Genomic DNA, 15,385 nt, shown 5'->3' with positions numbered 1-15,385 from the left:
GGTTCGTGTCTCAGAGGCCAGATGCTTATGTTGCTGATGGAGTAGATGCATTTTATCTGAAAAAGAGAAGTGCAAATCTGTTGCTGTAGTCCATGGGAAAGCTGACATTCAAAAAATTATTCTCATATGTCTAATTTTATTTATGATATTGATGTTTTCTCTCCTATTTTTTGTAAACTGAATGGGTATATACACTTTCACTTTGGATAACTTCTTGATTATGCTCATTTTTTACCACCCATTGTCTTGTAGTAGATAATATTTGATTTTTAGTTATATCATTCATATAAAAATCCCACCAGCCTCTTAACCAGCCAATAAATCCACATACAATAGCCTTGGCAACTTCTTAGTCATGGTTTCCTGCTATTTTACAGGCCGAGGCATACATAGTCATATGCTTCATGGTATCAAGTATTTGGTGTTCGAAAAGTCCATTTATATTCCAGTTCACTATGGTTCTCCCTGAATATGAAGTTGTATGGGAGATAAGGTCTTCTTTGAATTGAATATCTACAGGTGTAGGTCGTGTGTGATACATTCTAACTGGAGCTACAGGTCTCCACTTAGCTCCATATGAAATTTTATTGATATTTTGAGTATTATCTTCTTTGAAAGCAATTTCCATATTATCAGTTGTATCTTCAATAATTGACTCTTTAAGAGTTTGAACTTGAGATTCTATCATTCGACTTTGTCCCTTTTTATGTTTTAGTTCTAGATTTGATAATTTTAATATTAATTCATCAACTAAGTCTTTATGATTATCTTTGATATTGAATCTACTTCTGTTTAACTCAGAAGGTGGTTTAAATAATACTGCCTTTTTCTTTTCCTCAATCTTTTCCTCAATCTTTTCCTACAGTTGCCGAATGAGGTTTTCTATTCTTGTAGTCTGATGTCATATAGATTTTAAATATAAGTTTGTGTAATTATTTTGCTCAATCATATGAGGCAGTAATTCTATCCTAAGTGTACTATCACTTGAAGTCATTTTGTATGGAGTGGCTTTGGTTTCGGAAGTAACTATTTCTTCTGCATCCTTTTGAGAAGTTCCTTTTATTACTGTACTTTTCTCAGGAGGATGGATAGTAGTTGTTTGTCCTCCTTCAACCAAATTATATGTTTGATATTGTTTTTCAAGGGTATTTATCTCAAATTTTGGGACTTTAATACCTTTATCTTTTAATATAGTAATAAGCCAATTAAAAAATCCAATATTTTGTTTTTCTTTCTTTAAGAATTTATTATATTTTTTATGGAACATACCTAATAATTCTTCTGAAAATTCTTTTAGATACCAATTTCTTATTTATGTATTATGATCAGCCAAGTAATCATTTTTTAGATATTCTAAATCTATCTCTTCTTTTTCTTGCAGGGTTAGAATTTGAAAATCAACATCAGAGAAATTTTGATCGTTATCAATCAGAGTATATTGGGGTATTTGTATATTACTAGAGGTTCTGGTTAAACCCTGGAATCTATGTTCAGATCTTATGGAAGAAGTAGAACTATGAGAGGGTTCAGGATTACGCCTTTGTGGGGTTAAAACAGAATCATCTTTGGTTTCTAATTTTATTCTTCTGTTATTAAATGGAATTTCAATATCCCCAGTTGGGTGTTCAACAATATGATTAGGATTTTTATTACTTGGAGTTTGATAACGTTGGTTCTCATTATATATAGACCAGGTTTCTGGTAAACTTATCTGAGACCATTCTGTTGTCTTAGGAATAATTGTATTAGATTTTTCTATAGTAGTTTGAAAAAATATTGTTTTACCTTTAGTATCCTTTTGTACAACATTAGGACATAAAATATTCATGACTTTATAACATATTTTGTAAACTAGAGCTATATTTTGGGATCCAGGATTCATATAGAACCCTTGGGTCTTAAGGTTAAGAGTTAATAATTTTAATATATTCGGATCTCTGAGTGCGACAAAATAATTTGAGAAACAATTGAAATATGCCAGTCCATTACACAGGCTGGACTCTACTATTCCTAATAATGAATCTGAAAATTTATTGTGTCTATTGTCTCTTAGACGTAATAATATTGACTTATTTAATCCTAATCTAGTAAGTGGTTTAATTGCTATTTGAATCAACCCTATATGTAAGTATTTGTATTCCTTATCTATATGAGATTGTATTATTTTATTAGTTAATAACTGAAAATCTTCTTGTTCTTGGTTAACAGATATCTTTGCTTCTACTGTTTTTATAGCATATCCAGTTTTTAGTTCAAAGGATCCTTTTTTATAAACAGCAGTTATGGGTAACTTTGGAATGTTCAAATTTTCAATCTGTTTTTCAATATTTTCTATTAATATTTCTTCTTTATTTAACTTTATTCATAAGTTGTTAAAAGATTAAGATAATATCTTAATAGTTGGAAACCTAATTAAATTTCCCAGTTTCAGAAAGTTGGTCCAAGAGTTGAAGGTGTTGCCGCCCAGTCCATAAGACTGTTAAGGCCAAGAAGAGCCGCTGAGGTCGTCAGAGACATATATATATATATATATATATATATATATATATATATATATATATATATATATATATATATATATATATATATATATATATATATATATATATATATATATATATATATCATTTTGCCTAACGATCATTACGTTATTGCTGTCTTTGTTCTGATAAATGAAAGAATCGTATGTTTTTTGATAAATTAGGGGATTAATGAATCATAATTGTATCAGTAATTGCAGTGAATCATGTCTATGAATCATAATTATATCAGTCATTGCAGTGGAATTGAAATAATATTTCATTCCTGGCAACTTAGGGGATTAATAATGTATTTAATGAGTATTTCCATGAGGTCTGAATAATTATTAGTTTTTTTGCTAAGCAAATTGATTGGGCAAACTTTTTTCATTGGTTCTCTAGTTGTTTCTTTGACTTGTAACAAGGCTACTTGGGCATTACAATGGAGTATTTACTTTAATATTTTTCAATTCCTTGTGTGAGATGATCAGAATTACCTTAATGTTTTTACTTTTCTAGCTGCCTATGGTAACATGAAGCTTTCTCTCTCTCACTCTCTCTCTCTCAAATTTTTCCATCTGTCTAATCTTGGTTGATCTTTTTCACAAGGCAAAATACATTAACATATAATCATGAAACATTTTATTTGGCTCTTGAATGATGTGGGTTTTTGAATAGGTTAAAAAGTTGATGGAGATGGGGTTTCCAAATAGCCAGGTGTGAACTGCATTAGAAAACTGTGGAGGAGATGAAAACTTGGCTTTGGAAAAACTCTGCTGAAATGAAAAGGTTCTAAATGTATTATGGGAACCTGTGAATACTTGCTCGAACTTTCTCATATATGAAGATGCTTTAAATGTTATTGGTTGTTTTGAAATTATGTCGAATGACTTTTGTTTATCCCCACCAGGATTGCAACTCCACCTCAAAATTTAGTGGCATATGATAAGATACTCTAAATGTTATTGGTTATTTTCAATGTATTGAAGAGAATGCTATTGATGTGCAAATTATTTGCCTTGAAAAAATTTTTGTGCGCATTCATCACTTGGTACCTTTGAATCCATCATTGCTTTTTTGGTTGAATTATAACTGAGGATGTGTGTTTGCCCACACGTGAGCGTGTGTGTGTGAGAGAGAGCCTTATACACGTGCTTTTTCTTTTATTTTATTTTTTCTTTTTTGTGGACAATTTGGAGTGCTTTTTCAGTCTTATACACCTGTTGTAATCACAAAAGTTGTGGAACCAACATGCACTCGCTTGAATTATACTTTTGAGATAACATCACTCTTACTGTTAAGCTAAGGTTTAAATGAGTATTTGTGTGGATAATTTGGAGTAAGCATTTTACCACCCCAATTGTCTAATCAATACATTCGTAATATAATGTTTTAGAAGAAGCAGCACTCCACTAGTTGAGATCTAGCTTAGAATCTCTCTCTCTCCCTCGCTCTCTCTCTCGCTCTCAAACGTTTGTACATGAACTCAGGCCCGAATAGTTGTGACAATCCCAAACTCTATACCCCACCAAAACTAGGTATCCAAAAATCAGCAATAAGCAAATCGTGGAAGGGATATGTAAATGATGGCGGCAGCATACACTCCTCGTTATTGAAGTAAATCTTTTGTGGGAACTCCCAACCTTGTTTGAAAGTGAAGGTTTGTTTAATCTGGGACTCCTTGGTTGTCACCAGGGAGACTTGAAGTTAATGAAAAGGGACCTGGTAATTTGTTAGGTGAAGCCATGTCAAAGTATCTCAAAACAAGGCATTGCTTGTGTGGTATCACCAAATAATGTTCCTTGTCACTTTGTAGATCTATCTGGTGCTTTCACTATTCAAACCACTTAAATGGACAGAGATAGCTCTTCTTCTTCAAAGACCTCTCGGCCCTCTCTGTAAAAATTCTCAGGATAAAAAGTCAGGAAGGAAATTGGCAGTGCCGTTCAAATGTTCAATCTGGAAATCAAAAGAGGATAAAATAGCTTGCCAATGAGCAAAGATCTGTTTAGAGACTAAGTTTTGCACATCTTTTAATAAAATATGACGAGCAGCTTTGCAGTCTGTTCGAATTAAAAAGGGCATATTAAGAACATCACTTTGAAATTTCGTTACACAATGTACAATGGCTAAGATTTCCTTTTTAACAGTGGAATAATTTTTCTGGGTATTATTCCAAGCTTTGGAAGTGAATCTTACTAAATATTCTTTATTATCTATTCTTTGTTTAAGAATGCCGCCTAAGCCAATATTAAATGCGTCACATTCTATTATTTTATATGTAGTGGGATCAGATAAAGATAAACAGGGTAATTCCTTGGCTTTAATTTTGAGTTTCTTTACAACTATAGTATGCTCCTCTGTCCATTTAGGAGGGTTCTTTTTTAATCTATCATAAGGGGGTTTTGCATCTATAGCTAGGTTTTCATAAAAGTCAGAAATGTAATTTAAACAACCTAAAAATCTTTGTAATTCTGTTTTGTTAAGAATTATAGCATGAAATTTATCAGCAAATTGAATGGCTCGATCAATAGGAATAATAGTTCCTTGATAAATATTATGGCCTAAAAATCTGATTTTTGTTTGGCATAAACTTATCTTTTTTGAGGAGACAACTAATCCTGCTTGTTTAATGAATTTTTGGAAAATATTTATATGCCTAAAATGTTGTTCTGTAGTTTCAGAGAAAATCAATACATCATCTATACAAACTATCATAAATTTAAAATATGAATTAAATACATCATTCATAATTCGTTGGAATTCAGATGGGGCATTTTTTAATCCGAAAGGCATTACATTCCCTTCGTATTGGCCAAATGGGACACTGAAGGCTGTTTTATATTTATCGGTTGCGGCTATCTAGATCTGCCAATAGCCAGATTTTAAATCAAATTTTGAAAAAATGCATGCACTTATTAATCTATCCAGTAAATCTTTTTTATTTGGAATTGGGTATCTTATCCATTTAAGTGCTTTATTCAAAGGTTTATAATTTATTACAAGCCTCGGAACTCCTCGTTCATTTTCAACTGTTTTTTCAACATAAAATGCAGAGCAGCTCCAAGGAGAAGAACTATTTCTTATTGGCTTTTACTGAGTAATTCCTCTATTTCTTTTTTACAAATTTCTAATAATCTTATATTCATTTGAATAGGTCTAGCCTTCGTAGGGATTTGACTATCATCAAAATTTTGTTCATATGGTAAATTGACTATATGCTTTTTTCTTTCCCAGAAAGCATTTGGTAAATCACTACATAATTCCTTTTCTATCTGTTGTTTAATAATTTCTATTTTTCTTTGATTTATAGCAAAACTTAAATCTTTTCAATTGTTTTGTATTTTATTTCTGTTCTAAGATGGCACAAGAAATTTTCTTTGTTTTCTAAATTATTCTTTACACTGTTTATTTCTTTAATTTTAGGTTGATCAATAAACTCAAATTTCAATTTATGTCCATCTATGGTTAATTATTTTCCTGTTACATCGATGGTTATTGGATATAATAAACTTAGAAATTGTGTCCCAAGGATAACTGTTTGGCTTAATCCCTTAACCACGATAAAAGGTGTAGTTAGACAATTACCATTGTTGCAAATAACGGAATCAGAAAGTTTATAATTAATCATTAATCTACTACCATCAGCAGTATTAAGTATTTGAGTTGTTTTTTCAAAATATTTAGATGGTACTGATCCTTCATTAATACAATTCAGGTCTGCCCCTGAATCTATTAATGCTAGGGATTGAAAACTATATTCATCTTTGACTATTAACCTTATTAATGTAAACCATTTTTTATCATTTATTCTATTGATCAAGTTTAACGAATTATGATTTTCTATTTCCTTTGTATTAGAAGATTCTGGTGTATTGGGTTTAAGTTTATGAGAGCTGATTAGTTGATCAAATTCTAGTTCTTCAGTTTCATCTATTCCAGTTTCTGAAAGTATATTTTGTAATTCTAAAGTTCTTATTCTATTTTTGAGTTGCTGAACTTCTAATTTTACTTCATTTACTTCATGTTTTAGTTCTGAAATGGTAGGCTCTCTATGATTCATATCTCTTTTATTTACTTTTTTTAATGTCTCTGAAAAGCTATATTCATCTGGAGTTTTATTAAGGGACTGGGCTTATTTTTTGTCTTCGCTATTTTAAGATATTGAGCAATTACTCCTTTTCTTTCCTCTGGATCTGAAATTTTATCTATTATTTATATAATTAAGTTTTACTCATTTGTCAATGTGTTGCAGGCACAATCTTCCATGTCTTCGCTTTACTCTTCAGCAGTTGTACCAAGAATGAATTCTTCATCTTCCATATTCCCAAGTAAGGAGCTATCACTGGATTCACTATCAGAACTGCTATCTATTTGAAGAAGAAGAGCTACCTTTGCCATTGCAGCTGTTCAATATCAATATGAATGATAGAAATATTCAGAATAAAGGAAAAAGTCCTATGGATATTATTCCAATTGACACTCCAGCGTCCCCAGTTTCAGCTTCACCTACTCCAGCCTTACCAATAATAACCCTTCCACCATCCACTCCAAATAGTCCAATGACTAATTATCCAGAACATTCAAGCCAGCAATCATTCTACCAAATGCCAACCTTTATACATTCACCTATCCCAAGAAAATTATCTCCAGCTGGAAAAGCCCAATATGAAGAAACAACCTTTTTGATTGATTCGGTAATTGAACACCATCATGCCATGGAAAATCCTATGCAAGTTGCTAAATTATATTTACATAATAACCTTAACCCTTCTCATGGTATTAAAACCAGGGAATGGTATGAGGCAATACTTTTAGAAACAGGCTCAGTCTCTGTTATGCATTACTATGCAAAAGATGCTAACAATATAGCATATTCAAAAATACAGATTAGAAAAATATTATCATATACTTATTGGGGTTCAAACCCAGCAAGAGCAAAAAAGTTACAAAAACCTAATTTCCCAAATAAATATTATAGATTTGCATAATATGTTGAAGCCTGACATAAAGCCTTATCTGTCCAAAATAGTTATCATTCTCACACTTGGTTTATCCTATTCAAACTACCTGTAACTGAGCCATTCCCCAACTGGTTCAGAAGTTGGTTCTCAGTCTGGGGATCTGGAACCCAAATCTTACCAGAAGATCTTCAGATATATCAGGCCAAGTTTATAGAAAATAATGGTAAAGACCCAAATATCAACTACCATCTATACTTTATGGCCCTTATCAAATCCCTTGGATAATGAAATGGCAATATGCCATATCAGAAAGAAATCCCAATGCATTTGCATATGAGTGTATACCAAAAATAGGGAAGAAAATATCTGTGAAATGGTGGGACATTTTTGTGTATGAAAATTTGAATCCAGATCATATAAAAATAAAGAAAATACCCACAACCCTTGGATCCTTTTCCTACGATAACCCAAATAGCATGTCAAACTATATTAAACAGATGAGAAAGCGCAATCCAAAGGCTACAAAAGAAGAATTAGAGAAACAATTGCTCCAGATATTTGAAGAGGAAGCAGAGGCAGATAGTTCTCAAAATCCAGAAGCAGAAGAAGAGGAAGAAAGAACTCTCCATGACTGTTCACAAAAACATACACTATATTAGACCCGAAATATGGTCCAGGCCCGACATATGACCCACTACCTATAGAAACCCACTATCAACCCAGGTGTAAAGGAAGATTCCCACTATCTAAAAGATAGCTACAGTAACCAACCCAGGTGTAAAGGAAGATTCCCACTATTTAAAGTAAGCAACAGTAACCAGCTCAGATGTACAAGAAGACAAGGTCCATATACAGTAAAGATTCGACAGCTCAAAAGAACCTGTCAGAAAAGCAACTCCAGCTGGCCAGCACTACAGACGAATATTCTACCAGTCTCCCACCAAGAAGGCCTCCAGTCGTCTATTGCCACCTGTAAAGGAAAACAAACCTTAGTTCATAAGCATTTGAGGTCCGTCAGTTATAAAGGGGAGAAAAGGCAAGCATTTGAAGGATCCTTTACTCGCCAGAGAAACCAGAGCCTTCTCTCTCTCTCTCTCTCTCTCTCTTAAGATTTTTCAGGCTCTTATCCCTCTTGAATGTGTGATTGTAATCTAAAAAGGCTTCCGACTTATTGTCCAGCGAAGTGGAGGATCTTTACGAGCCTTTGTATTTGCCATCTGTAAGTTTGAAAGTTTGTTTTCCAGTTTTAAAGTTTGATTGTAAGGCTTGACAGTCTATTTGCCTGTTTGAAAGTTTGCCTGTAAGGTTTGACAGTTTGTTTGCCTATATGAAAGTTTGCTTGTAAGGTGTGACAGTTTGTTTGCCGGTTTTTAAAGTTTGCTTGTAAGGCTTGACAGTTTATATGTAATAAACAGTTTGTTTATCTATAATGCAGTTAAAGTTAATCTTCAGTATTAAGCTATATTAGACAACTTATACTACATGGATTTTGGTTGATAGTGCTCCATTTTCTGTTATTGTGATATTATCTGTCTTCAAGTTTAAAGAATTATTATTTTCTATTTCCTTTGTATTAGAAGATTCTGGTGTATTGGGTTTAAGTTTATGAGAGCTGATTAGTTGATCAAATTCTAATTCTTCAGTTTCATCTATACCAGTTTCTGAAAGTATATTTTGTAATTATAAAGTTCTTATTCTATTTTTGAGTTGCTGAACTTCTAATTTTACTTCATTTACTTCATGTTTTAGTTCTGAAATGGTAGGCTCTCGATGATTCATATCTCTTTTATTTACTCTTTTTAATATCTCTGAAAAGCTATATTCATCTGAAGTTTTTATTAAGGGACTGGGCTTATTTTTTGTCTTAGCTATTTTAAGATACTGAGCAATTACTCCTTTTCTTTCCTCTGGATTTGAAATTTTATCTGTTATTTCTATAATTAAGTTTTCCTCATTTGTCAATGTGCTGCAGGCACAATCTTCCATGTCTTCGCCTGACTCTTCCGCAGTTGTACCAAGAATGAATTGTTCATCTTCTATATTCCCAAGTAAGGAGCTATCATTGGATTCACTATCAGATCTGCTGTCTGTTTGATCATTATAGATCTGGATAATATTATATATCTTATTTCTGATATTTTCATCTAAGATTATATTATCAATTTTTCTTTTTATCTTGCAATTACTTTTATAGTGTCTAACCTTTCCACATTTATAACAAACAGGTATCTTCTTTTTACCCCTTTTGTTTTTGAATTTAGGAGAAAATATTTGTATAAATTTTTCTTTACTATTACTTTTATAATTTCTTTTTTCCCTATTTTCATTTTTATATTTTTTCTTTTTATATTTCTTATCAGGAGATAAATTGACACTATAACCAAACTGCTCGCAAAAATCTCCTAGTTCTCTTTTTCCTGTCATTCTCTGCTTATCTAATTGCTTTTTCAATTTTAAATCAGTACAGAGAGCTAGTCCTTCTGCACATATCTTAGCAGATAATTCACCTAAAGTATAAGAGGAATATGGGATAATACCGCCATTCTTGTTTTTAATCTGGTTTTAAACTTTTCAGCAAATAAAGATGGTAAGCCGGCTATGGACTTTTCTTTCCAATGATCACTACTACTATCTTCTCGTATTAATAATCTAAGGAAAAATACATCTTCATACCACTTATAATGGGAAAGAGTAGGACATCTGAGATTAGAAAGCAGATCTTCTGGTCTAGCTTCTAGTAAGGCTGTATTACCGACAAAATGTAATGTTATTGTATAGATAAGAGTATTGACTGCGTCACTTTCACTTTGGATAACTTCTTGATTATGCTCATTTTTTACCACCCATTGTCTTGTAGTAGATAATATTTGATTTTTAGTTATATCATTCATATAAAAATCCTACCAGCCTCTTAACCAGCCAGTAAATCCACATACAATAGCCTTGGCTACTTCCTGGTCATGGTTTCCTGCTATTTTACAGGCCGAAGCATACATAGTCATATGCTTCATGGTATCAAGTATTTGGTGTTCGAAAAGTCCATCTATATTCCAGTTCACTATGGTTCTCCCTGAATATGAAGTTGTATGGGAGATAAGGTCTTCCTCAAATTGAATATCTACATGTGTAGGTCGTGTGTGATATATTCTAGCTGAAGCTACAAGTCTCCACTTAGCTCCATATGAAATTTTATTGATATTTTGAGTATTAACTTCTTTGAAAGCAATTTCCATATTATCAATTGTATCTTCAATAATTGGTTCTTCAATAGTTAGAACTTGAGATTCTATCATTGGACTATTTCCCTTTTTATCTTTTAATTCTAGATTGGATAATTTTAATATTAATTCATCAACTAAATCTTTATGATTATCTTTGATATTAAATCTACTTCTGTTTAACTCAGGAGGTGGTTTAAATAATACTGCCTTTTTCTTTTCCCCAATCTTTTCCTGAGGTTGTCGAATAAGGTTTTCTATTCTAGTAGTCTGATGTCCTATAGACTTTAAAAATAAGTTCGTGTAATTATTTTGCTCAATCATATGGGGAAGTAATTCTATTCTCAGTGTACTATAACCTGATGTCATTTTGTATGGAGTGGCTTTGGTTTCTGAAGTAACTATTTCTTCTGCATCCTTTTGAGAAGTTCCTTTCATTACTATACTCTTCTCAGGAGGATAGATACTGGTTGTCTGTCCTCCTTCAACCAAATTATATGTTTGATATTGTTTTTCAAGGGTATTTATCTCAAATTTTGGGACTCTAACACCTTTATCTTTTAATATAGTAATAAGCCAATTAAAAAATCCAATATTTTGTTTTTCTTTCTTTAAGAATTTGTTATATTTTTTATGGAACATACTTAATAATTCTTCTGAAAATTCTTTTAGATACCAATTTCTTATTTCTGCATTACGATCAGCCAAGTAATCATATTTTAGATATTCGAAATCTATTTCTGCTTTTTCTTGTAGGGTTAGAATTTGAAAATCAACATCAGAGAAATTTTGATCATTATCAATCCGAGTATATTGGGTTATTTGTATATTACTAGAGGTTCTGGTTAAACCCTGGAATCTATGTTCAGATCTTATGGAAGAAGTAGAACTACGAGAGGGTTCAGGATTACGCCTTTGTGGGGTTAAAACAGAATCATCTTTGGTTTCTAATTTTATTCTTCTGTTATTAAATTGAATTTCAATATCCCCAGTTGGGTGTTCAACAATATGATCAGGATTTCTATTACTTGGAGTTTGATAATGTTGGTTCTCATTATATATAGACCAGGTTTCTGATCAACTTATCTGAGACCATTCTATTGTCTTAGGAATAATTGTATTAGATTTTTCTATATTAGTTGAAAAAATATTGTTTTACCTTTAGTATCCTTTTGTACAACATTAGGACATAAAGTATTCATAACTTTATAGCATATTCTATAAACTAGAGCTATATTTTGAGATCCAAGATTCATATCGAACCCTTGGGTCCTAAGGTTAAGAGTTAATACTTTTAATATATTCGGATATCTGAGTGAGACAGAATAATTTGGGAAACAATTGAAATATATCGGTCCACTACATAGGTTGGACTCTACTATTCCTAATAATGAATCTGAAAATTTATTGTGTATATTGTCTCTTAGACATAATAATATTGAATTATTTAATCCTAATCTAGTAAGTGGTTTAATTGCTATTTGAATTAACTCTATATGTAAGTATTTGTATTCCTTATCTATATGAGATTGTATTATTTTATTAGTTAAGAACTGAAAATCTTTCTATTCCTGGTTAATAGATATCGTCTCTTCTACTATTTTTATAGCATATCCAATTTTTAGTTCAAAGGATCCTTTTTTATACACAGCAGTTATGGGTAACTTTGGAATGTTCCAATTTTCAATCTGTTTTTCAATATTTTCTATTAATATTTTTCTTTATTTTTTATTCTAAAATTGTAAAAAAAGTAAGATAATATCTTAATAGTTGGAAACCTAATTAAATTTCCTAGTATAAGAAAGTTGGTCCAAGAATTGACGGTGTTGTCGCCCAGTCCATAAGACCGTTAAGGCCAGGAAGAGCCGCTGAGGTCGTCAGAGATGTAAGAGGTTTTATATATATATATATATATATATATATATATATATATATATATATATATATATATATATATATATATATATGTATATATATATATATATATATATATATGTATATATATATATATATATATACATATATATATATATATATATGTATATATATATATATATATATATATATATATATATATATATACATATATATATATATATATATATAAATAACGAGAGAGAGAGAGAGATAAAGAGAGAGATGTATCTCTGTTAGAATTTTATATACACGTTTAAGACATAAAATTTGTATCTCTACAGCAACATAGCCCCCTCCTTTGAAGTACTTCCATATGAATTTGTCCTCTCTGTCTGAGACATAAAATGCATTGTGATGAGCGACAATAGTGTTCCAAATGAAATTATAAATAAGAACTTACATGCATATAAAAATGTTTCAAATTGAATTTAAAAGATGAACTTACCATTGTAGCACATCTACTGCCTTCTTATGGGTCCAAAGATTATGATGTGTTTTGTCCTTAGCCTTGTAAGAAGAAGGTAAATTCATATGTTAGCATTTAAATTGAAGCAGTTGTCCTTAGCCTTGTAAAAGAATGCAGTTGTAACTATCACATACAAACGATGGACAGTTCCTTTTGTCATGACCATTTCCATTGCAGACTGCACATTTCCTTTGTTTTGTCTTCGGCTTCCATCCCTCAGAACGAGCTTTCAATCTTTTAGTGGCTGGTCGTCCCTTTGTCCGTGCTCGTGTAGGTTCAAGGACATTGCGGCAATGGTTACTTCCACTTGGTGTATTACTACAATTAGCAAAATTGTCATCTTCATTGACATGGCTCATTGCATTATCCTATGGACCTCTATTGCACACAAACTTTTCATTAAATTGACAAATTCGATTTTGTATTATGGACCTTACACACTCATAGCCCTCCAAACTTACTGAAGCATGCTTGGCAAAGGATCGACATGCCTGCATAACCTCATTATATCTAATGGAGCGTGGTAGTTCAAATGTTACTTGAATTTGTTCCCCAATGTCATCAAGAAAAACTCCCTTCTTTACATCCTTGATCCAACGTTTCATTATATATTGTGGAGGGATTTCAAACACATCTTTCACCATAAAAATCTTCAGTACATGCTTGCAAAGCAGTCTCATCCTCTCAAAGTTGTGACAACTGCAAGAAACGGAATTGTCATAACAATTGAATTTCACTAAGTAGGGTCTAGATCCGGTCCCCGAGACTGCCACCTTGAAAGTCGTAACCTGTCCACTGTCTTCAACTGCCTCCCTCGTAAAATTAAAGCAATTAGCCACCTCTTCACTAAATATCTTTAAAATCTTTTGAGTATAGATCTTTGATGCATGTGACTCAATGAAAGTGATTGTTCGCAATACTGGAGATGTTTGAATATCTTTCAAATCATTTTCCCTCTCTTTTCGCACCTTCTTATCTTGGAATTTTGCAACTACTTCTAAAAATGTGTACACGCTTGTTGTGGGCGTCAAGTACGTTTTGAAGTGCCTTTGAGTAGAGTTCATACTTGCAGTAAATGTGCCAGCCAAGTATGTATCAACCCATTGCATGTGACAACCATAAAGCCTACTGAGCCATTCCCTATCTTCTAGCTTATAATTCTCAATCATTGATTTCCATCCCAATTCAAATTCTTCAATTGTTGGGCTAGCCACACACCTCCTAAAGATATATGAATAAGAATGATGCATATGCAAGACATGACACATTTGTTTTTTGATCTTCGCAAATATGTGCCACTTAAAACGCATATGCATATGCATACGTAATGATGCTTACTTTGGTTAAGAACTTTTATCACTGCATATGAAATTGCAACATCTTGATCAGTGAGAATAACGGCTGGTTGCCATCCATCCACCCATGGCTTCCAACCAGTTTTCAAATACCCATATAAATGATTCTATTTTCTCATCCAATATGAGTGCAAATCCAAAGAAAGTTGTACTGAAATGGTGATTTACACCAACTATAGGTGCAAAAGGCATACCAAATGTATTTGTCGTATATGTGGTATCAAATGTAACCACATCAGAAAAGCACTGGTAGGAAACTCTAGATGTAGAATCTACCCATAATATACTGTGAATATGATCTTCATCATCTAATCTTAATCTATAGAAAAATGATGGGTTTGATTGGTTCTTTTTATAGAGCCATTGCAAAATTAAATTGCCATCTTCTCCTCTAAGTTTTTTTTTAACGCTTGTTATTTCATTTTGGATGTCCATTTGTATACAAGGGACATTGTCGATCCCTCCAACCTACTTTATGAATATGTCTAGGCTTAACCATTACCGAACTCATTGAGTGTATCAATGACTTTGTAGCACTCGACAATGATCGATACATACGAATTAGACGAGCTTTTATTGGACTAACTAGAACATGATTATGATCATTAACAGTGCTAATCACTTTCCACTTGTCATCTTCTTGACAACTTATGCACATCCTAACTTTGCACCCACACCTTAATTCAGGGAAAACCTTTCCACTTTTAACCCCTTCCTTTGAGTAAACATAAACCCTATCGATCCATTTACCTTCCTTGTTATGACTAGTCCCCCTCCGAATACCAAAACCTTTGCTCAATGCATAAGACTTGTATAACTCATATACATCATCCTCTGATCCAAACATTATTCCTACACATGGTTCTTCTATTTCTTGGCCTATGTTTGGTGAGCCACAACCACCATCGGGGATTTCTTCAATGCTACCTACATTTGGACATGTACT

At 32.2% G+C, this 15,385-nt stretch overlaps 1 long non-coding RNA gene across 1 annotated transcript; it reads left to right on the top strand.

Annotated features, from left to right (window-relative positions):
• The first annotated feature begins 8,526 nt into the window (after positions 1-8,526).
• On the top strand, positions 8,527-13,506 carry LOC148781651 (uncharacterized). Its single transcript, XR_016057818.1, has 3 exons — positions 8,527-8,702; positions 9,456-9,531; positions 13,262-13,506. It is a non-coding gene; the product is annotated as an uncharacterized LOC148781651 (long non-coding RNA).
• The last annotated feature ends 1,879 nt before the right edge of the window (positions 13,507-15,385 follow it).

Source organism: Amborella trichopoda, chromosome 6, assembly GCF_054954075.1.
Source record: "Amborella trichopoda isolate Santa Cruz 75 chromosome 6, AtrichopodaSantaCruz75HAP2 v2.0, whole genome shotgun sequence".
Classification (NCBI taxonomy): Eukaryota; Viridiplantae; Streptophyta; class Magnoliopsida; order Amborellales; family Amborellaceae; genus Amborella; species Amborella trichopoda.
The sequence above is the reverse complement of the archived record's forward strand: the minus strand, read 5'-3'. Positions and strand labels throughout refer to the sequence as shown.